The 22,976-nt window shown below is 48.6% G+C and overlaps 1 protein-coding gene across 2 annotated transcripts in view; it reads right to left on the bottom strand.

Annotated features, from left to right (window-relative positions):
• The window catches only part of KIAA2022 (KIAA2022 ortholog), a 168,137-nt gene that overhangs the window by 39,618 nt on the left and 105,543 nt on the right, over positions 1-22,976 (bottom strand). For both annotated transcript variants that reach the window (XM_017819143.1, XM_017819150.1), the window contains exon 2: positions 12,582-12,716. The gene's annotated coding sequence lies outside the window, so the exon portion shown is untranslated. The remainder of the gene's footprint in view (positions 1-12,581; positions 12,717-22,976) is intronic.

Here is a 22,976-nt window from a genome sequence, read left to right as displayed (position 1 = left end):
CAACATCTGTTGCTAAGGGAGAGAGAACAGCCACCCCAGATTGCATTATTTTGAATCCCCTGGGTATTCTGGTGTTTGTATTTCTACCATGCCCATTTGAGGAGAGGATCTCAGCAAAGCTCTCAGCCTGGGAAGTGGAGGGCAGACACTTGCAGTTCCCCTCTCTGAGAAAAGCCACCTCCAGAATTTTATAGATAGCCACGCAATTTAAGACCAGAAGACTGTTTAAGAGGACCTCCTACAAAAATAAGCAATTAAATCTTCCCCAGTCACTTCTTTGTTGAGCACAATTATTTGTTCAGAGGAGAATTTGCAGAAAGTCATGCTCGACTCCAAGCATTGATCTCAGCATGTGAAGAACTCTCAGCACAGTCTTACAACTGATGAACTCTCTGCCAAGCCCATATTAATACCTAACCCTCATTTTCTGAAAATTAAATGTTCAACTCAAATTGAACAGTTATTTTTTTGGCCAAAGTAATAGACACAATTTTGCTACTTAATCCTCTCCCATTGTCTCAAGTTCACTCAAATTACAGCCATTTGAACTGTGATCTGAGCTCCCCTGTGCTTAACGAACTAATTAGACCAAGGACAGCCAAACTTCCCAACTTCCTGAATACTAAATTCTTCATCTGGCCAAGAGCCACAGGACGAGCACTGCATGGTGTGTAAAGGAGGAGGAGGGAAGTAAAGAGCAGAAGCAGGTCCCAGATGGGTGACTTGGCTCCAGGGACATCCCAATGCTCCCCCCTCGTTCAGCTTCAAGGCAGGGGAACGACCACCATGAGCTGACAAAAAAGAAAATCAGTACTGAGTGGAAGACACAGTTATTCTCCTGCATATTTTCTATACTTTTCTATATCTTCTATACTTTCTTTGAAAGAAATGTTCTGAAGAAAACAGGAAAACCTGACACAGAGCCTTAAAACCTTGCTCTTTGTGGCACTTCCCCCAAAAGAGGAGATTCTGGTTTCTAATCTCATTTTGGGTGGTGGTGGGATTCCATCTCTCTCCTGCTGATACTGCCTTCAAAAACCTCACCAAGGAGCCCTCAGTTTGCCTGAGTTCAGACCACCCCTCGGGCCAGCGGGTCTCACTGCACTTCATCTCATCCCCTGTTGTGTCCTCTCCAGCAAGGGCAGGATGACACAGCCATGCAAACGTGAGCAGATCTGGGATGGCACCCAGCTGTGGCACACGAGGTCAGCATGTAAAACATGGATACGCAAGACTGTCTGTGCAAATTTGCTTCTCCTGCTCTGAGGAGAAGAGAGGAAATAAGGCTCCTGGGGTAATAACATTTAAAAACAGATGCAAAGGAAGAGTTTGAGGATGAGAAGTAGGGTCGGGACCACAACATGTTGACAGCAGCACCTCACCTCTGGCTCAGATCTGGACCCAGAGCAGTAGCAAACCAAGAATTTCCTGAGACATGGTTTACTGCTGAGCCTGGGCTGAGCCTGACACAGAGATCAGCAGCACAGTCACCTCCTGCCTTACAGCACAACAGGAATGACAATACCTGAGCAGAAACTGAAACTGCTGTCTGGACTTGAAGGGGGTCCTGTCTGAACAAGAATGTGCAAATAAATCTGCACCACCGGCATTAAGTTCTCCAGGTGAGCTTCAGGGTTGTCAATACAGGATGGTCTGGGTTGGAAGGGACATTAAAGACCACCCAGTCCCACCCCCTGCCATGGGCAGGGACACCTTCCACTAGCCCAGGTTGCTCCAAGCCCCATCCAACCTGGCCTTGGACACTTCCAGGGATGGGACAGCCACAGCTTCTCTGGGCAACCTGTGCCAGGGCCTCACAACCATCAACCCCACTGATTTCATATTATCATTATGATATGTGAAATTTAATTTAATGGCCAGTCTTCGCGAGCGAAGATTTGGGAAAGGTCATTAACCCTTCGAGCCTGCGCAGTGGATTTTTTAGGTGAGACACAGTTTGCGCTGAACTGAGCCCACCCTTTAATCCTGAGGTTCATCTGCCGGGGCCGAGCAAGCTTGGACAGTAGCAGTGAGGGTCTCAGGACGTAGGTTTGTTTAGAGTGACCTTCTCTTAGATGGATTGCCTTACAGGGCTAACGAGCTCCATCTGCCCGGGGGGCTGGGAATCGAACCCGGGTCGCAGCGGTGAGAGTCCTGCACCCTAACCACTAGACCACCAGAGGCCCCGATATGTGAAATACCCAAAGAAGAAACACATACAGATGTCAGGACAACAGAATCCTAAATAGTGTTTGATGCAGCATCATCACATTTGGCATCAGCAGAGAATAGGGGATGAGGTCAGGGTGGGCAGAGGGAGCAGAAGGTAAGGAAGGGCACAGGCTCACTCCATAATTCATAATGCCAGATGTGTCTACTGCCCCTTCAATCCACCACTTCCTGCAGACAAGATGTCAGAGAAGACGTTAAGGAGGATCTGTAAGCGCAGAAAATATTCCTGCAGGAGCCTGTTCAAACCACTTTCAGTGTACCATGAGTAGGCCTGCAAGTGTTGGGAACACAGAGCCAGGATATTCCCCAGAAGACACAACAGGTGGTACAGAGACAGAGACCACAGGACCAAGGACCACTGTGTAAGGAATCCTGGGACAAGACTGAATTCAGGCACTTCCACAGGGATTTGCAAACTGGCTAAATGGGTGTCAGGGGACTGAGGACGAATTTGCTGTAGTTGCTTAGCTGGGTCCTGGGCACCTCCTGGAGACAGATCATCACATTGAGCCGGGCCCCTCCATGGTGGGGAGGCTCCAGGATGGGTCACCTTACAAGGAAGATCCAACTAAGTCCTACCCCGAGTCAGGGCTCTCGGCAGCACTGAGAACAGGCCCAGAGGAACAGAGTGCACGTGTCCCCCTTCCACCCCCAGAGCTTCCATTCGGTGCAGATGATCTTATAACAAGATCGATGAATCCTGATATAGCAGCACTCGAGATAAATGTTGCTTCAGAAGGGCTCTTGTGTGAGTATTTGGAGTGAAGAGGAGCTTGGGAGGGATGGATGATGAATGTGAAACAACAGAACATCACCAGCTGCTGGAAGCACTGTACCACCTTTTGTACAAACACACCTTTCAGGGTGATACTTGAAACTACCTGCAAAATTGTTTATTTTCAAGCCTACTTTCCACTGCCTTTACAAAAGCTCTTTGCATCCACACAGATGTGTATGGATGTGTCTGACACAGAGTTCCTGTGTCACTGGCTCAGTGTGCTCCTGCAGCTCCAGATCAGAGGCATCCACACCTCGCAAGCGAGCACAGCTCCTCATCTCCAAGTGGGTGAGTGTGGGCTCACCTCCTTCCTGCAAGGCCCAGGTTCTTCAGATGGATACTCTCCAAAATCCTGGGCATCTTGAACCTCACGTTGTGGACCTGCCTGTGCCTTGGGGCATTACAAGGGTTTAACATCTCCAAAAAGACCACGACAGGCTACATCTCCAAAATACCTCTAGTCAGGCCACAACCATGTCAACAGGAAAACAAGCATCCTGGTGCCTCTCGAGACAAAGCTGCCAGAGCACTGCCCAGTGCAGCAGCACGAGCACCAGAGCTCACATCTCCAAAGGGCTGGCAGCATGTGGCATGGAGCAAACCCAATCCCTGCAAAGCCAAGGGATAGCTGGGAATGAGGCACACCAGGGCATCATTTGAGCAGGATACACCACACAGATCCATAGACAACAGCTTCTTCAGGAACTCGATTCCCACAATCATGTCATTTTTAATTTCCACATTGACTTTCATTAAAAAAAAAAAACCACACACACACACACACACACACACACAAAATTTAGGAGTCTTCCCCCATCCTTCAGCCAGGTAAAATCCCCTACATGCTCTCAGCTCTGGCTGGCACAGTGAACAGTATCAGGAAGGGGAGGGAATGTTTATAAAATGGTTTTAACCAATTCAGTTTTAAGGCAATCTGTGCACAGTGGCAGAGGCAGCCCTGACTGCAGCAAACAGGGAGCAGGCTGGATCAATGGCAGGATGAAGGTGGGGGCAGGAAAGCAGGAGCAGCAGACTGTGGCATTGAGGTTGATAGCTTTGGAGCAATTTATTCAGTGAGAAATCCTGCCCAGAGCAACACGGGGGTCTGTGCAGGGAGTACGGCAACACCTCAGAGGGAGACGGTCCCCAACTCCAGAGAGGATTAATACCAAACACTTCAGGAAAAGCAGGAAACTCTCCTTCTCTTACAAAAAGAAAATAAATACATTATGGATTCATGGATCCAATCAGGCCCTCTGCAAAAACCAAAAAAGCTGCTGAAGAAACATCACACACAAAAAAATACCCAGCAAGACAAGAGCTCCAGCGCTGTTGCAGCATCGCTGCTGGGACAGCCCTTCCTCGCAGCCCACACCCTCAGGGCTCCTGGCCCTACCACCTCGCCCCCAAACAAAACCCTGCTGCCAGCAATGGGGATGGGCTCTTCATTTCCTGTACCAGTGAAAAGCGAAACCCCACGGAAAAATTTCCAACCCCTTCTCCAGCTCGGTCTCGCATCACTTCTGCAGCAAAGCTTTACCTGGAGACACAGTGTTCCCTCTCCCTGGTGGCCTCCATCCATGCTTTGGATGAATATTTAAGGAGTGGACAGGGAGAGCTGATTTTGGGATAGAACGAAGGCAAGTGGCTTGCTGGAACCCGGTTTTGACAAATGAGGGGAAGAATCACGTCCGATGGCTCCGCACGCCCCGCGACGCACACTCGGGAGCTCTGGATCTCCACGCAGACAAAATTTGCTCAGAATTGCTCCTGCAGCCCAAGGATAATGCGATGCTCTTTCCACATCCCACAATCTCCATGCCCAAGCACATATGGTCTGGCTAAATAAGAAGCCTTGGAAAGGCTGTCAACAAGACTAGAGGAAGGTGTGCATCTGTGCAGAAACATATGCACACCCCAGCACTGCACAGTGAGCCATGGAAAGGGTCCTCGTGCCCAGAATCCCACCAAAACCTGCCTGGGTCCAGCAGAACTGGACCAGGGACACCATGGCTACCACTTTCCTTTGTGCTGCATGACTGAAAACCCGTTGTTCTGCTTCCAAGGAGCCTCTTGCCAGGGAATCTAAGATGCTCCCCATATTGGTCCAGGATTTCACAGCATTGCTGCTCCGGCCCTCATTTATAGACCCACTTATGTGTTTGTTTCAAAGTCTGTACTTTATGTTCATCTGTGAAAATCTCCCCCGTGGTACTAAAAGCAATGGAATAATCTACTACTTCAACCCTCATCCCTCAGAGAATTCTGCAGTTTAAAAAAAAAAACGAAAAAGAAAAAGAAAAAAAACCTGGTTGAATTTGATTAAACCTTTGGAATCTCTCCAATATTTCCAGTTATTCCATCTGTAGAAACACTCTACTGGCACTTGGCACATTCAGAGCATTAACTGCCTTCTAAATCAGCAGCAGTTCTGCCTAACAATTTGGCATTTGCACAGTGCCTTGTAAATCACCCACCTTACATCTCTGGGTACGAGGACTGAACCCTCCAAAAAGCCCATTACTGCCTTGGAGAAATTCTTCAGGAAGAAAATACCTTCTTATGGGCTTGTCTCTTGACAAAAAGAGGGGGGGGTGGCATTCAGTGGGCACAGTACTAACACCGAGGCTCATGGTGTTACTATGGCAGTAAAATGAAACCCAATGCAGCCAGCTGGTTGCTATACTGCTATTAGAGCTTTTTTTCTGTTTTTGACCTTTCTAGAACTCTCCAAAAGGCATTAATCTGTACAAAACCCAACCAGGATCCCAGGCGTGACGTCAGGTGAAGGTGTTGGTGCTGGGGTCCTCCCGGTGGGCTCCATAGAGGAGCTGATTCCCATTCCGTCGGCCAGGATTTGCTTGTTGTTTCTTTTTTTTTTTTTTGTAAGTCAGGAACCAGGCTCAGAACGACTGCAGCTCCAAATCAAGCCACAAAGCAGCAGGAAAGCACTCAGCAATATCAGCAGCGATTTGTGCATTTCTTGGTTGCAAACAAAGAGCAGAGAAGGTCGGCGTTGTTACCTCCGGCTTCCACGGCGCCTCTCCCCTTTTGTCTACCCAAATCCCTGGAGGCTAAAAACCTCCCCTTCCCAAACAGCTCCCGGCTCCGAGCTCTTCTGAAAACCCTTTCTCCTTATCTTTATCCACACCTGACCCTTTCTTATGCCTCCTCATCGACAAAGTCTAGGGAAATCATCAAATTAAGCTCCCAGCTCATGCCTTCTCCCTTGCCTTTGCCTCAGACCTTGTTTCCTGCTGCTGAGCTGTGCTCTGGTTAGTGGGTCCTTCCCAGCATGGATTTGGGCTGTGAACTGTATGGGGGCAGGAAAAAAATATAAGGAAGAAAAGAACAAGGCAAAACCGAAAAGAAACACATGCACTTAACTCTCCTCCTCCTCCTGCCCTTTGCTTCTAAAATCTGCCTTATTGATTTGTACACATACTGTGACCCTGCAGTGTCAGAAATCCAAGGTCACCTGAGGACTTTGAGACAGTCACTGTGCCCTGCAGTGGGACTGCTTGGAATCTGACAGCAAGACCGAGTTCAGAGCTTTGTACTTAAAAAGGGCTGCCCAGGACAGTCAGGGCTGGAGAGGAATTTCTTGCCTCTTGTTTTGCAGGTGGAGATCCAACACAAGGAGCTGAACTGCTCCGGGCCTGTCCCACTACAAGAGGCAGTAATTCCAACTGTTTACTCATCATCATTCTTTTGGAATTAGTGGCTTAGTTAATGCTCCCCATGCTAACATTTAAAAGAATTGTATTTTTTCCATTCTTTGGTGTTCTGTACTCTTTTCTTGCTTGGTGTCTTTTTTTCTTTTAACTCCAAGGAAGAATAACTTCCCTTGGCTGCAGTTAATTGCACCAAGCAGTAGTGAGGACCCACAGTCTCCTTCGCTCATTTTTAATCAGTTCATCAAACAGAGCAGGGTCCCATCCTACACCCCACCATGGATCAGCAGGATCCTGTGCCACATCCATAAGCCCAGGGTTTGGGTTCTGAGGCACTTAAGTGTTCCTTAGCAAATGGCTTAACTCACTGCTCTGCAAGGAGCTGCTGGGGACTGGGTGTCACTGGGACCCCAAAGGATGCTGCTCCCCCAGAGCTCAGCAACACACCCCAGCGTGTCCCTCGTGCTCCCAGCCCAGGCCCTGGGCGAGGTGCAGGGGCTCCAGTGCTGCCCCGGCACAGAGGCTGGAGCAGGATAAAGGATCCTGAAGCTTGGAGAAGGACAGTTGAGCTCAGGTAAATGCTCCCAACCAGGGCTGGGAGAGTGTGGCCAGCACCGGCTTCTGCAGCCACCAAAAAAAACAGATGAGTCTCGACTCTGTGGCCACTCTGCACATGATGAAAATGTCTGCTCCCTCACATCCCCAAACCCTAAAAATAATAAATAACTAGAGCTCTGCCTGCAGCCAGCGATGCATACGAGATGACTGCCTTCTCAACACGAGAGCAAAAGGGCAAATGAATCACATTACACTCCATGAATAAAAACAGAGTCTTAATGCAACAGCGACTTAATGATTCTGTCTTGGATGCACGAGAGTTCGGCCTCATTGTCAGAGGTGTTGAGCATCCTAAGTCCCCCCTCAGCCCATGGGGACGGCCAGCACTCGGCACCTTGGGGCTGTCCCGTGTCCCACAGGTCCTGAGGAAATCCCCCCACCTGGCAGGGAGGCTTTCCCTGAGGTTTGGGAAATTAAAAGCTGTTAGCAGCTGGCCTGGGCTAAAGACCTCATATCTCAACCTGCTGCACCCAAATCCATCTCCGGGAAGGTGGATTAGGGTTTGCAGCTCTGTTTGAACTGTGCTTTTACTCCCTGCAAAGTGAAGATGAGCAAGTCCTGCCCGTGATGCTGTCCTTGGAGCAGAGTGCGAGCCCTGCACTCTCCGGAATGTTTACCACTGGCACCAGGAGGCAACCAAGGCATCTTCCCAGCCCAGCTGGCATATTCCCTATGCAGGAGTGGAAGGGGACGGTGGTATGAGCCTCCCAAAATGGAGAAAAGAGCATTTCCACACGACCCCGTTAGCAAGGTGCTCACAGAGCTGTTATGGAAAAGCACATGTGGAGGGACAGCAGAACAAAACCAAATCCCACTGTCATGGCATTATTGGGAATGGGCTTCTGCACAGCCCAAGGCTGCCAAGCAGCAACACAAGAACACAGGGAGATCAGGAATAAACTCCTCTGGGACCCTGCCGGGGTGCCGAACACGCCACCTCCCCTTCCTAAGCTTCCTGGGCTCCCTGTGGCATTTAAAACCAATCCTGTTCCCGCTTTGTTGGGCAAACCTCGCTGTTCTCTTCTAAACATCCCCTTGCACTGCTGGGATTTCCCATAGGAAGCTCCAGTGTCACATCCCTGTCACAGTCAACGTGCCATCAGTGCCAATGTGCTGCACCCTGGCCCTGGCAGCAGCAGGAGGGAGGAATGAAAAACCCCCACACCTTCACTATTTTCCTGTATCTGTTTGGAAAACACATCCCAGAACAACCTCTCCAAAACAACATCACTCCTCTGGCAAACAAAAAGGAAGTCAAAGGCAAACTATTTATTGTCAAACCCTCTTCCTTGGTTGTAAAATACTGCTTAATTTTATCCCTTAGGCATCTATTATCTCATAGCCCATATTATTTTTCCAGCTATTACTGCTGAATTTTCCCCATCCAGAAAGTCCGTACAGGCACAAGCCAATTTCCATCTTGGCATAATTGTTTAGGAGAAACAAGCAGCTGTTTCACTGGGGTCCTAAAGAATAGAGGGGGAATCGATGCTTCTCTCTCTGTGAGCTGCCCACAAGAAACCTTGGAGGAAAGTCACGTGTTCTCTGCCACCAGCACTGTCACCCTCCCAGGGGACCCTTGGTGATCAGGGCATCCTGCAAAGGCAGGGAGGAGAAGCTGGGGAAATCCACCAGACCCCTCATTTACAACCCCCCTCTGTAGTAGAAATAAAACATATTTATGCTGAGCATAAATATGTCTTTTTTTTCTTTAAGTAAAAACTGCTGATTTTTAGTCAAAGCTTAAAATAAAAAGTAAAACCTATGGCTAATGGAATCTGCTTGTCAAAATGCTTGGACTGCTTCTGTCTCCCATTTTTGCCAGAATTTGTTTTACCTCCTGTTGGCTTGGTTGGGTTTTTTTTACCAGCAGAGCTTCTGTGGGGGCTCAAAATTCCGCAAAATGCTAACACTGGCCATGTAAGCAAGCACAGGACCTTCTCAAGGAACAAAGTCCACAAGCCTCATTTTATGGAGACCTTGGCCATGTGATTACTGCTGTCAATTGGCACAGAAAGGACCAGCACACACCTGAAGAGGTGCAGGTTTGCAGAAGAGGCCCCAGGAAACAATCTCTACTTCTCAGACTAACCCAGACTGTATCACAGAGCAGATAAAAAATGGCAAACAAGCCTAGAAACTCTCACTAAAAATATACATGATTGAAGCAATTAAGTAATAAACAAAATTGCAAAATAATGTAAAGGCATACAAACGAGCCAGAGTTCCTGGTGAAAGCTGTGGAAGACGAGGTGTGTCTGCGTGGGTGAGGTGGACAGAAAGCTGGGTGCCCATCCTGGTTTGCATTCCCGTGAGTATTTTCCATGCAGAAGTATGTCAGAGAATCAGAGAACATCCTGAGCTGGAAGGGACCCACAAGGATCATCCAGTCCCGCTCCTGGCCTTGCCCAGACACCCCAACAATCCCTCTCTGTCCCTCAGAGCATTGTCCAAACCCTCCTGGAGCTCTGGCAGCCTTGGTGCTGTGCTCACTGCCCTGGGGAGCCTGGTCAGTGCCCAACCAGCATCTGGGGGAAGAACCTTTTCCTGAGATCCAACCTGAGCCTGCCCTGGCACAGCTCCAGCCATTCCCTCAGGTCCTGTTGCTGGGGTAGGGATGTAATTCAGCCGAATTCCAATTTGGGTTAAACAGTTGCTGACACCATTTTCCCTTAAGACACAGCTACTTACAGTAGTCTTGGGATACTGGAGTCTACTTTTCATGTCATGCCTGCACGTCCAAGGACTTCCCAGTGAGTGGGCAGAAAGGGATTTGTGATAACAGAGAGGAATAGGAAAACGTTCCTTAGGGACCATGCAAAGCCTAAGAGAGCTCAGCACCTGGCTGTGGGGCAGAGCATCCCCCACATCCTCCTTCATGTAAACACTTTATTCCTGCTTCCAACAAAAGACTTTCCCGTCCTGGCTTTAGATGCTCGATTAAAAAAAGAAGCACCAGAGCTTTGCCACACTCCCATCCTGTCCAGTGGGTGTTCCCCCAGCAAACAGGAGCTGCAGGCAGAGGCCGCGTGGCAATGAGTCAGGGAGGCAGAAAGGCGTGAAAGCAGGATGAATGGAACGGCAATAAACCCGCAATATTTCAGCGTGGTACTGAGCTCCTGGATAACCTCCATCCATCAGCGTTATCGGAGCCTGGGAGCTCTCCAGGGCTGTGCTCACAGCGGGGCCACTGGCACAGAAGGGGCCGTGGCCACACGGGTGCATCACCATGCCACAGGCTGAGGCCACCGTGAGCTGTGCCAGGGGCTGGGGCCATCCAGCCACTCTCCATCTCCAGCCCCTCGGATCCTCCTCCAGAACAACGAGGAAAACACTCAGGCTTTTACCAGCATCTCACCCGAGGCATGGGAGAAAAGTGATAGACAGCAAGTGCCCCAGGCCAGGAAATGGACCTGCTTGGGGACTCTCCAGGAAGGAGGAAAAGGGCTCACACATCTCGGGTCTGACCCCAGCAGCAATCCAGGTGCATTGCTTCAGGAACAGGAACCTGAGAAATATATTTAAAAAGGAAAGTTGTTCCCTGCAAAAAGCTGGAAAACAATTCAAAAGACCAAATCAGAAAAAGAAGATTCTTCTCAAGTCACCCCCAAAAACTCCAGTGCCCTTTCATTCCCCATTTCTCATGGAGGCACAAAGTGTGACAGCTTCTCTTTGGGGCAATGATGGGCAACCCTTCTTCATATCTACAGAGAGATTACATTAACATCACTAGGAAGTAGAGGATAGGGACTACCTCAATCCTTTATTTCCTGGAGCATCAAGTACAAAATACACTCCCAGCCCATTTTTAGAAACAGCCACTTGTTTTTGCAGAAGGATCTAATGGCTGCCTGCACCTCCTGCCATCACTGCCCGTATCTTGCTCCATCCCCTCCATCCTGGTGGGAGATCCATCCACGCTTCCACAGCACAAAGCAGCCATGCACAGGCTCTCCCTGCATGTCAAGCTCATGGCATTACACAGAGAGCTGGCAGCCCCAAAAAACAGAGCTCTGCATCCCCCTCAACGACCTACAGCTTGGACACAGGTTGGGGCAACCTGTCCAGGCTGTGAATAAAAATCTCCACTCTCTCCTCCAAAAGAAGCTAATTCCCCATTAGTGCTGCAGCAAACTCAGGCAGTCAGCAAGAAAAAAGCTTTTTAAAGAGATATAACCAAGGATTTTTGTATTGAAACACACACCACAGATGGTGGAGCAGACGAGGATTAATTCATGAATCATATTTCTTAAATGATACAATCTCTCTTTTCACTTCCATACTTTCCCTTTTTGACTCAGAAGCAGGGATTTAAGATGCCCTTCCCAGATATGAATTTTGCATGAACTAACACTGCAGGGGTAAGAAAAAACCCCCACAGCAGCAATAAACCAGAAAATCCAGATGTTTAAAAAGAAGATCTCGCATGTAAGTGAAGGCATTTCCTGTCCATCTACACAAGAACACGTGTGGAAATGCAATATATGCAAGCACAGAACTGGGAATGGGGTAGGGAAACGCATTCCCTAACATTTGGAGCTTACTAATGCTTCAGCCAGGGTTCTGAATTTCACAAAAGCCGATTTTCTGTCTCCTCCTATTTTATTCGTCACCCTCGCAGCAAAAGAAAAGCCTTAAGAGAAACATTTGTACTGAAAGGCCCTCCCCGCTCTGCCGGGCGGGTTTGTCCCTCCTCCAGGCCCCATCAACGCCTTCCTTCAGAAAATCCCGGCACAGGCACCGCCGGGTTGCTCTCCAGGAAAAGCTCATGGAGCCCCCAGAACCAAGGGACTGCAGAAACCAGCAGAAGGCAAAACATCCTGCCCCGTGCACACGGATCCCCAGCCCAGCTGGGAGAGGTTTGAAGCGGGAGAGAGAGAAGGAAATGACACGAGAGCTCTTCAGCAGCAGGAGACTCCGATCTCCCAGCTCCTGCTCAGCTGGGAAGCTCCTTCAGACCAGCCAAAGCCATGCCAAGCCCCCACCCTGTGCAGAGCCACTGCTCCCACCCAGGCAGGAGCAGAGATGGATCCAGGCTGAGAAGAATCAGTACCAACACTCCAAACTGGCAGTACCAACATTCCAAACCGCCGGCACGCTGCCCTTCTGGGCACCTTCTCACCTGCAATACCTTTCTTTCACCACCAAATCAGCATTTCAGTCATTTTTTCCACTTTGCACACAAAGCAGCTGTGCATGTGCTTAACAGCTTCTTTACACAGTCCTGCACTTACTATTGTGGTTTTACACACAAAATAAAGGTGAAAAAAATTACTTACCCTTCAATTATTTCAACCTTTCCCTGCTCTGTGTGTGACGTGGGCTTCTCTTTTGGTTACTATTTCCAGATTTGGTCTTTGGGTAGGTGAATGGAAGAGGAGAATGAAAGGAGTTGTATTTGATGACGATGAAGACTGCAAAATAAAGAGAAGCATTTCAGTCAGAACAGTCCTCTCTATACATACAGATCAGATTATATTAAATTAAATTAGTGACACCTACATAAATGCTTCCTACTGTTTTTACGCACACATACAAATATCACAACTGTCAAGGAGAATGTGGCTGTCAGTGATACGGCAGGGGGGAAAAAAAGAGCAATTTCTGAAATGGAAGGAGAAAAAGGAAATCTAGGATAACAACCAGCATTTGAGCAGCAGCAAAGGGGCTGCTGCCGGTTTGCAGGAGCCCATGGAACTGCCCTGGGAGCACTGGAAAGGGCTTGAGCAGCGTGGAAGCACCACGGGCAGAGAAACTGCAGCAACAACCCCGACAAATGCTCTTCTGCTTCCCAAAATACCACATTGGCTTGTGAGAAAGCAGGGAAGGAGCCGAGTTTCAGAAGACACAATTCCCCCATCCCCTGGAATGATGGAAGGGCTCCTAGAACAGGAAGGGATTAATAATTTGGTCACTGTACGAGGAAGCACCCCCCTAAAAACCAGATTAATCTCCCACCATCTGCTTTAATAGCAGAATTTCTGCTAAGTGGTTTTCCCCTCCACAGCCCCACACATCCATGTAAACAGACAAACAAACCATTTGGCCTCCTGCAGCCCTGGCTACGCAGCTGCTCGGAGCAGGGCTGCTGCCTTTGACTCCATGCCAAGGCTGAATTCCTGCCATCCCATTTCCTCCTACACCTCATGCCCTGCTCCCATGCAAACTCTTGGGGTGCCTCCCCAAATCCCTGTCCATCTTACTTGGCAGCCTGGGATCCTTAAATATCATTTCATCGTAACTGAGAAAAAGAACCAAGATGAGGAATGAGAGGAACTGACTTCCATGCTATTATTTTTCTCATGGCAACTCTCCCATCCTCTGGATGCAACTGGCACCTCCAGCACTGTGAGCCCCAGCCCAAACACCAAAAACACGCCTGAAAAGCATGTTTACAAAATTACTTCAGAGATGCCATGCCAGGTAGTGGAAAAAAATAAATCCTTGAGTCAAGGAGACTGTCTCTTTGGTTGGAAAATCACAAAGGTCACCTCAAGGAGTATGTAAAAATACATGCTAACATTGAAGAGGTAAAAACATAACACTAAATAACACTTTTTATACCCAGATCAGCATTTAACACTTGCCCAGAGGCCTTTGATAAATCCCAAGCACTTTAACAAAGCAAGGAAGCTTTTCACTGCTATTTAGCAGAACAGGGCAAGTAAAGCACAAGAGAATAAAACTGCTCAAGACATCTAGGACCAAGTCATAAAGAAACAGCCAGGTCTCCACATCCAGCCCCTCCATCACCAAACAACCTGCCAGGCTGCTGGATTGAAATAGAAATACTATTGTTAGCCCTAAGAAACACAGACTCATTAACATTTATTTTAGGGCTATAAAATATATTTTTAAATACTTGAAGAAATAATCTGGAGGCAGTGCTAAAGTCCAGAGCATATTTTCAGTATGTCCCAGCTTTTCCAGCTGGATAGACACAGACCCTTTTGGAGGCCACAGCGCGGGGACCTCCAGCCACCCAGAAAAGCAGCACATGCAACTCCCTGCCCCTGCTCCTCCTCCCATGTTGTTCAGTTAGAGGTAAATCTAAAAATGTCACTGATTTTAATTACTCGTGGACAGCAGAAACCCCAAAGTATCATTCCCCACAGGTTTTTAATGTGTGTGGGGGTTTATATGTGAATAACACTTGGAAAGTCAGGAACCCGATGCCCACAGGGACACGTCCTCGAGGAGCTCGCCAGCAGAAACCCGTCAGCACAGACAAATCCTGGTGAACACCTCCCACAGAGCCACAGGTCGGTGTGCAGATCTCAGCACCTCATCCCAAAAGCTAACGGAGACAAACAATGTTTGCAACTTGTGGAGCAGAAGCACGACCAGGGAGAGGAAAGAAGGCACCTCCCCACTCTCGTGAAGAGCAGCAGCCCCCACCCATCCCATGAGCTCTCAGGAGAGGGGTTTGGGGTTGGTTAAGAGGAGCAGTGGTTGTTCCAGCAGTATCCACAAGCACGTCCAGAGAAAAACACGGTGCGGGAGGATATTGAGCCACAGAGGCAGAAGAGATTCAGCACAGAGAACAGAACCCAGAGGGACACACGGACACAGTGCCCTGCTTCTACCAAACCCAAATGTATCAAGAATGCAAAGGATGCACTTTATCTTGTATAAACACTTTATAAGACAACTTCAGTTTTCCATCTGATCCAGCCAGCCCTGGACCACCTTGGATAAACGAAAACGGGAGGAGACAAGAAGGGAGAAGAAATAGTTTTCTTCTTTTTTACTGTCAAAAAAATTTATCACAGAGTTTGTGTTTCACAGGCTTCCCGTGCTTTCAGAGTGGTCTTTAATCGGTGTTTTGGTGGGGGGAAACAAAGGACCAAGACAATTTCTTCAGTTCCAGAGTGGGTTCAATAAACACCCACTGGGATTTGCCATCCCAAGCTTGGAGACAACCCCTTCCCCAGGACCAAGAGGCCACCCTGTCCCGGGGCACTGGCCATGGCACAACGGAGCTGGAGGAGCCAATGCTCTGATATTTAAAGCCACTCATCTTTCCCAGTGTGGAGAGGCAGGACGTGCTCTGGAGCCCAGCCACAGTGGTCCCTGGCACGGTGCAGGTGGCAGCGGTTTGATACCCGGCACTCGACGCAATCTGCACGAGCTGCAGCAGGCACCAAGTTCAAAGTCAAAATGAACATTTGTTCTACAACAAAACACATTGCAAATGATCCCTAACAAATTTTAGCTGTTGGTACAGTCAGATAAGAGCACAGTAGCACAGATCATCCCCGTTGTTACTGCAAGCTCTGTGCTGCTGAACATGTGAGTGGCAATGCAGAGAGAGAGCGATAGTTTGTATTTTGGTATAAATTATAGAGCAGCATAATAGACCTGAAGAGGCAGCTCCACTCTTCCCTGCATTGCTTCCCTCACATTTTGAAGCCCATTAAATTTCTTCCTGTTTAGTTGCTTTATTTTGGTTCCTTGCTGCATAAAATTGTTGCGCGTACGCCGAGCGCCGAAGCCGAATAAATAATGGCAAAACTTTCCCTGCAAAAACTCCGAGAGCTGTTATGTAAAGCAGAGAGGGTATCAGCAGATAGAGACAACTCAGAGGCAACCTGAGGGTTGGGATTCTGTGTCAGCTCGACACACAGGGGAAATAACCCTTTAATCCAGTGCAGTGTATTTCATTTACTGTAGTGTTATCCAGTTCGAAGATGTTATGAAAGGAATCCCTGGAGAGACTTAAGACTTCAAAACCAGGCTGAGTTTGAACTTAATTCCACTGTTGCAAAAGGCTGGAGCTGTGGAAGATGACCTTTTCCGTACCTTGCATGCCAGGAGCCATCCTGCCTCATAATGTCACGCCAAATTAGAATATTCTCTTTTTGTTTTACTCAGGATTTTGTTTTGTCTTGTCTTTTTAATTAAAAGCATCTGTCACTATTAATGAAACAGGGGGAAAAAAAGAAAAAATATCAATAACACAAAAAAAATTAAAGCCAGTGATGTCCAGAGAGATGAGGAGAGTCAAAAAGCTGGATAATTAACAGCGGAACTTTCACCTCCACATGAGCTCGCCACCAGAGCCCAGGTGAGGACTGAAGGAGCATTGGTGCCATCTCCTTGCTGCTCATCACCTGTCCAAAACAAAGGGAGGCTCCTCAGATCCATTCCCCAAATCCCATCAGCAGCAGGACCTTGGGTGGCCTCTTCTTGGACTGGAAATGAGAGGGGAAAAATACTTTTAAAGTGCAGACCCCAATATTGCTCAGGTCTTGTCAAGGTTATCCTAAATAAAAGTTCAGATACACTTTAAAAACCAGACCATAAATCCACGTTAGTGAATCAGAAGCTGGTGGAACCTCTGTGATGGCAGGGATGAAGGTGTGAGGTCTGATCTTCCATCAAACGGAGGAGCTTCACTGCCCAGGGAATATTTTTAAGCAATCCTGCAGGAAACTTATTGAACAAGTCATGGAAACCCCAGTTAAACTTGTTCACTACTGTTAATTGCCTGAATGGACTTTACTATTTAGAGGTGGAACCATAAAAGGCCAGTTTTCACTCATTGCATCTTCCAATTTGGATTGTGAGTGCAATTAAATGTACATTTATATTTTCCAAAAATAGGGTTCTCCCACAAAATACAAAATTAATTACAAAATGTCTTCCTAATGTGAAATTATTTAGCCTGTTAAAGTGGTACAAACAGCTTTATTGGATCATTAATGGTTAGAAATGTTCAGTCAGCACAGTTGGAAAAAATGTAAACTAAATATGTCAAGGATACGTTGCTTTCAACTCTCACTATTTTTTTCATGTCTTATTTCATGGTAGATAAGTGAAAAATCTTTTTACCTGACTTAGTGAGAGGCTCATTTACTCATGCAAATTTAAAACCAAGTGTCATAATACAATGAAATTATAAAAACATATCAAAAAGGAGTTAGTGAGTCACTAAATTTAGCTCCTAATGGAGTTCAAGCTGTCTTACACAGTTGTATGTGCTCTGGTGCTCTGTAAACACCAGAGCGGAGCTCGGAAACCATCCCATGTGCCTGGGGTTTCTGGAGAAGTCCTTCATGTTTCCAGCCCTCCTCACCTGGATCTAAGGGAAACTCGGATTTTGATCCCAGCCAAGGTTAGGAAGACACCCAGCATTAAATAAATTAAAATCTATAGTGAAGAGCTCTGGGCAAGCACCAGGTTCTGAGGAGCCACATTCCAAACTCCGGTACCGGAGCAGACCTGGGGTGATTTGCAGGCGAGATACTCAACATCCCTCGGGATTTCCCTACAACACAGCAGGGCTGACACGGGGAAGTGCTGACTTTGTGGGCTGGAAGATACTGAGCAACTCGAGGGCTTGGCTCAGATCTGTGCAGATCCACACAACAAGGCAAACTGGTGCAGGTGAAACAACGGCAGCAAACCAGGTGCCGAGGCAGGAGCAGGATCCTGCCCTACAGCTGGGAATTTTCACTCACCCATAGTCCAAGGGCTTTATGTTCAGAAACATGTCATTCCAGGAGTAAGCTAAGAAGACGAAAGGATTGTAAGAGGAGGAAAAGGGAGGGACAAGGTTAAAACATGACCAGTCCGTCTTACAGACCTCCAATATTCATCAAAACCAAAGTACCTTCTAGACAGAGTGCGGGACAAAAGGTGCCTCTGCAGAGAAACCGGCCTAAGATACTGGAAGGCAATTCCTCCTTAGAGACCCTTCTGGTACCTAAGGGGGCTCCAAGAGAGGTACTTTGGACAAAGGGGAATGGCTTCCCACTGACACAGGGCAGGGTTAGATGGGATACTGGAGAGGAATTCCTCCCTGTGAGGTGGGGAGGTCCTGGCACAGGTCGCCCAGAGAAGCTGTGGCTGCCCCTGGATCTCTGGAAGTGCCGAAGGCCAGGTTGGACAGGGCTTGGAGCAACCTGGGCTAGTGGAAGGTGTCCCTGCCCACAGGAGGGAGGTGGAACAAGATGAGCTTTAAGGTCCCTTCCAGCCCAAACCATTCTGTGATTCTGCAACACCCCTGCCCACCAGGCCAGGCTTGGGTTTGAGTCTCAGCCATAGGACCCCCAGGTTTGCACAGGATGGATGAAGCAGAAACCACAGGAGGGGAGGGAGGGAGCAGCACTGCCCCAGGCAGCCCCCATGAGCCCCTCCACCACAGCTGCAAGTGCAAACCTGTGGCCCAAAGTCCCATGAAAGGAAGAAATAAATATTACCAGTGCTTCCTGACTTAGCAGAAAATTGTGAAAATAAGAGCCTATAAGGAGAAGAGGCAAAGGAACTAATGGAGAAACACTGAGTTGCATTGAGGGCTGTGTTAAAGGTTTATAATGCAGTCTCTAGACAAGTCCACTGATATTCCTGAAACCTCATCGATTCACAGGTCAAACCAGGAACAAAAAATACCAGTTTTAGAAAATATCACCGGCTGAGACACAATAAACACACCCCACTCCTATGCACAGGTAAATACGGAGACCTTCCCACATGAGAATAAAATCCGCTGCAGAGCTCGACTGTAACTATAAAATCACTGACCTGTCCTCATCTGTAACACACACAGGCTGATACAAGGAATTAGGGAGATGTCCTGTATAACTGCTTTAATTAATTTGTGAAATTTTGCACCCTTCTTGGAGGTGGGCGACATGGCACTTTGGGCTCCCTTGGATTGCCACCACTCTCAATTTTATTTTTATCCTGAGTTCGATATGAATCAGGCTCTGCAAAAGACAAAACAACCCACTGTAATCATCCAGCATGCCAATTAAACTTAAAGATACCCTGGAAATTAAAATTAAATGCCATATCTATGAAAAGAAGCAGACAGCTTCCTCAGAAACAACAACAAAAGCCCATATTATAGGAACACGACCATGGCAGCCCAAAATTGTCACTGAAGCTGTTATATAACTTACTACCATCCTTCACATCTGCATAGTGTAGATCTTCATCAAATTGGGTATGTTTTTGCACATTTATCATCAAGATTTATTGAAGTTGATTCCATAAATTTCATTGAGTTGTTCACTGCTGCTATTTGTTTCCAAGGCAACAAATGCACTTTGCCCAAGCTGCACAGTCAATCACGACTGTTCGGAATTTGGGGGTCCCTGCCCCTCGTGCCACACCACGCCTGCACCTCCCAATGCCAACGGCAGTGCTGGCTTAGTGGTGGTAAGAATTAGCAAATTTGGGGGGGATCTATCAAAAAATAATCCCTGTTAGGGCAGAAAAATGTCAAATGAAGCAGGCAGGGAGCGGGCTGCCGGCAGGAAGGTGGGATTCGTGCGAAGCCCCCACTCCCATCTCATTTACACCTCGGATGGCTGGAGGTTGAGAAATCCATTCACAGGTTCAGGAGGAGTCAGGAGGCTCTTTCCCCACAAAATAATGATAAAAAGTCGTCTTCTGGTTGTAGTCGTGGAAAAAGGGACAAGAACAGCAGTGAGGGGAAGGGAGAAGCAGAGGATTTACAAACACTGACCATGTGCCCACATCTCCCCATCTGATGGCGACAGCACTTGCAGGGACGGGGAATAAGAGCCCAGGCACAGAGAACTTGCAGGTAACCTTAGAAAAGTTCAGCTTGGGATAGGGAAAAACAAGCACCAACCTGAAGGAAGTGTTATTTATCACCCAATTTCATGCTATTCAAAAAGCAGCATCAAAGGTGTCCTGGCCCCATCAGCGCTGGAAAAGCTCAGGAGCCACCGGGAGCACCTCTCCCTCCACACCACAGCCCTGCAGTGGTCACGAGGCAGAGGGACAACCCACCATGTCCCACATAGCATCATCAAAACACCTTGGAAATACAGGGCACTGACAGAGGTAACCTCAGCTGCAGGAATGCAAAATTCAAAAGCAGGAGGTCGAGGTAAACCAGGCTCTGCTCCCAGAGGTTCCTCCGGGAACAGCCTCCTGCAAAAAGCCATTACATCAGCATTTCTAAAACCAAAACCAATCTTGGATGCGATGCCGGTGTTTTAATGGGACACAATGTTTTTCCAAAGACAGTGCAGTTATTTTTATTGATCTGCCATAAGCAAATATCCACGACTGCAACAGAGGTGGCTGCCAAACTCAGCACACCAGTGCTGGCCAGTATAGACCGAACTGCAAACTTCATGGTGTGAATCAGGGAAACCTGAAAACCATTCAGCTTCCAAACCCAGTCACAATGTGCCATGTAGCTGCAGAGGAGACAGCCCCAATTATCAAGAGCACAGGAAGCTCCAATCCCTTCTCTTTTCCCCGTTTTTTTAACAAAATTGCTCTTTGTTGGGTAGCACATTCCCTTGGATTCCCAGAGCGATCAGAAAAGACAGCATCCCTGATGACAAAAGCCACTCGTTCTGCTGCTTTCAGCCTCAGAAATGTTAAAGGATTGTTTGCTTTTTAAGTGCAAGTCCACATTTAAGAGGAATAAAGAATTTCTCTGGCAGGCTGGATCAATGATGCAGCAAGCCAAGCATGCGACCTCCCGCAGGGAGCCTGGGTCCGGTGCTCCTGGAAACAATAAAATAACCTTACACTGCTCCTGATCGACTGCACAATGTGGGAAATGGGGGAAAACTTACTCCTGACCCTTGATGCAACGAGCCACCTCCTCCAGCTGTAGGAACTGATTGCTTTCATTAACACCACTGTGGTCAGGCATGTTCATCTCCCTCTCCCCATAACTGCAGCAACTCGGACTGGCATCCACGACGCAAACCCAGCTTTCACAGCTGTGGCAGTGGTTGCAGTCCATGAATTGCCCTCTTCTTCCAGGAACAGTGTTGGAAACATATGGCCCTGCAGTCGGGCAACGGCTGAAGAACATCCCACGCTGCTGAAAACATCTAATATAAGGATATTCTCCAGCCAGCAGCACAAAAGCAGGGAGAGGGTATAAATAGCCTTTGAGGAGGGTGTATAAATAGCTGTAGGTAACATTTGTATGCTATAAAAATCCTTCATTTTTGGCCCAGCTTTGCAAAAGTGAGTTTCCTTTCCCAGCACTTCGCTCATGCTTTGGAGACTGGCTTTCCCTTCCCTTCCAGTCAGCACAGCAGGGAGAGGGCAGGGGCTGCTCCCAGTCCACCAGTGGACCCCTGGAAGAAAGACAGGAGCGAATTTCCCTTGCCAGCTGTTCAAAAGAGACCCTATCAAGGCCTATCCTGTAATGTCCCTAATAAGGAACCAAAACTTCAATATACTGGGATAGATCCTTCTCCAGGTGGCAGGTGTGGGGCAGTGTGGGGCTGCGGGGCTGGAGGACAGTACTAATTTCCATGTCTTCCTCAGACGTAAAACCCAAGTAACTACACGCACGCACACGGCCACACGCACATCTCCTTCTATCTCTCTCTCCAAAACAAATCCTATGTGCCCCCTGAAGTAGGAATTGAGCTGCCAGCCTGGGAGCTGGGTGAGCCCAGCCCGGGAGTGCAGCTGGTGCGTGTGCAGTGACACAGACATCTGCATATCACACCACCCCTCTGCCTCCCTCCCTCCCTCCCGCCTCGCTGGGGCCATTCTTATGAACCCGCAGAGGATAAAAAAGTGCTCTTTAAAAGACCTTATTTTCCTCCCTGGCTGTTTGTTGGCGATGCAGCCTGTGGGTTCACACGGCCAAAGGAGTGGGAATTTCACACGGTGACAGGCTCAGCTCAGCAAGGCTGTCCCCTCTCCTCTGCTGCAGCATCAGCATCCCCAAGATGCTCCAGCCCAGCCCCATCACTCCCAACATTCCCCCTTGATTCTCCCCACATGAAGCAGTGTCCTGGCATATCCACACAGCCACGATCCCACCTCCCTCTCCAAATCCCCACTGCGGGCAGGGTGAGGCCAGGGAGGGAGCAACCCCCTCCCGTGCTGCCTCCCTGGGAAGCGGGGCTGGAGAACAAGGCTCGGCGATGAGCGCTGGCACCGCTCGCTCGCCACCCGGTGAGCGGCTCCCCGTGGTGTGCAGGTGGCTCCTTTGATTCCTGATTACTTGTCAGCCTTCCTTTGGGCTGGCACCGTGCCTGGGTCAAACTTTGCAGCGAGCGGCTCACCCCACCAACCAGCCTCTCCAACCAGCCTCTCGGAGCTCCCACGCCCGCGGGAAGGGAATGTAGGGCCTGAGCAGGGAGGCACAGCTGCAGCCCGGATCCCCTCGTGGTGGATGGGACCCGTGGTCACAACTGCCCCTCCAGGGAAGGCTCCTCACCATCATCCATTGAGTGATGCCCCAGCCAAAACCATGCATGGCAAGGAGAGTGCACAGGTGCTGTAGAGTGGAGCTACTAAAAAAAGTCGTGTTGAATCTGTCCCCCAGTTCATCAAGGGCAAAACGTTGTGTCAGAATGTGCCAGTTTTAGCAGAAATCTCACCAGGAATGTCTTGGAAACCCCAGGCACCCGGAGCAGCTCACAAGCGTCATCTCCCAGGCAGGAAGACCTGGGTCCAAGTCCCTGCTGTGTCCAGTTCCCACCACGCATCAGGTCCCCCACCCCTCCAAGGCAAAGCCCATGGGGCAAAACAAGAGGAGCAAAACCATTCAAGGGAGCGAAGCAAAACCATCCAGGGGTTTTTGTGGAGCACCACAAAAAGACACAAGTGTCTGGACAAGCCACTAATAATGGCCAGTCTTCGCGAGCGAAGATTTGGGAAAGGTCATTAACCCTTCGAGCCTGCGCAGTGGATTTTTTAGGTGAGAC

The sequence above is a fragment of the Lepidothrix coronata genome, unplaced genomic scaffold (assembly GCF_001604755.1).
Source record: "Lepidothrix coronata isolate B3197 unplaced genomic scaffold, Lepidothrix_coronata-1.0 Scaffold2, whole genome shotgun sequence".
Classification (NCBI taxonomy): domain Eukaryota; kingdom Metazoa; phylum Chordata; class Aves; order Passeriformes; family Pipridae; genus Lepidothrix; species Lepidothrix coronata.
This window is presented reverse-complemented; position numbering and strand designations above follow the sequence as displayed.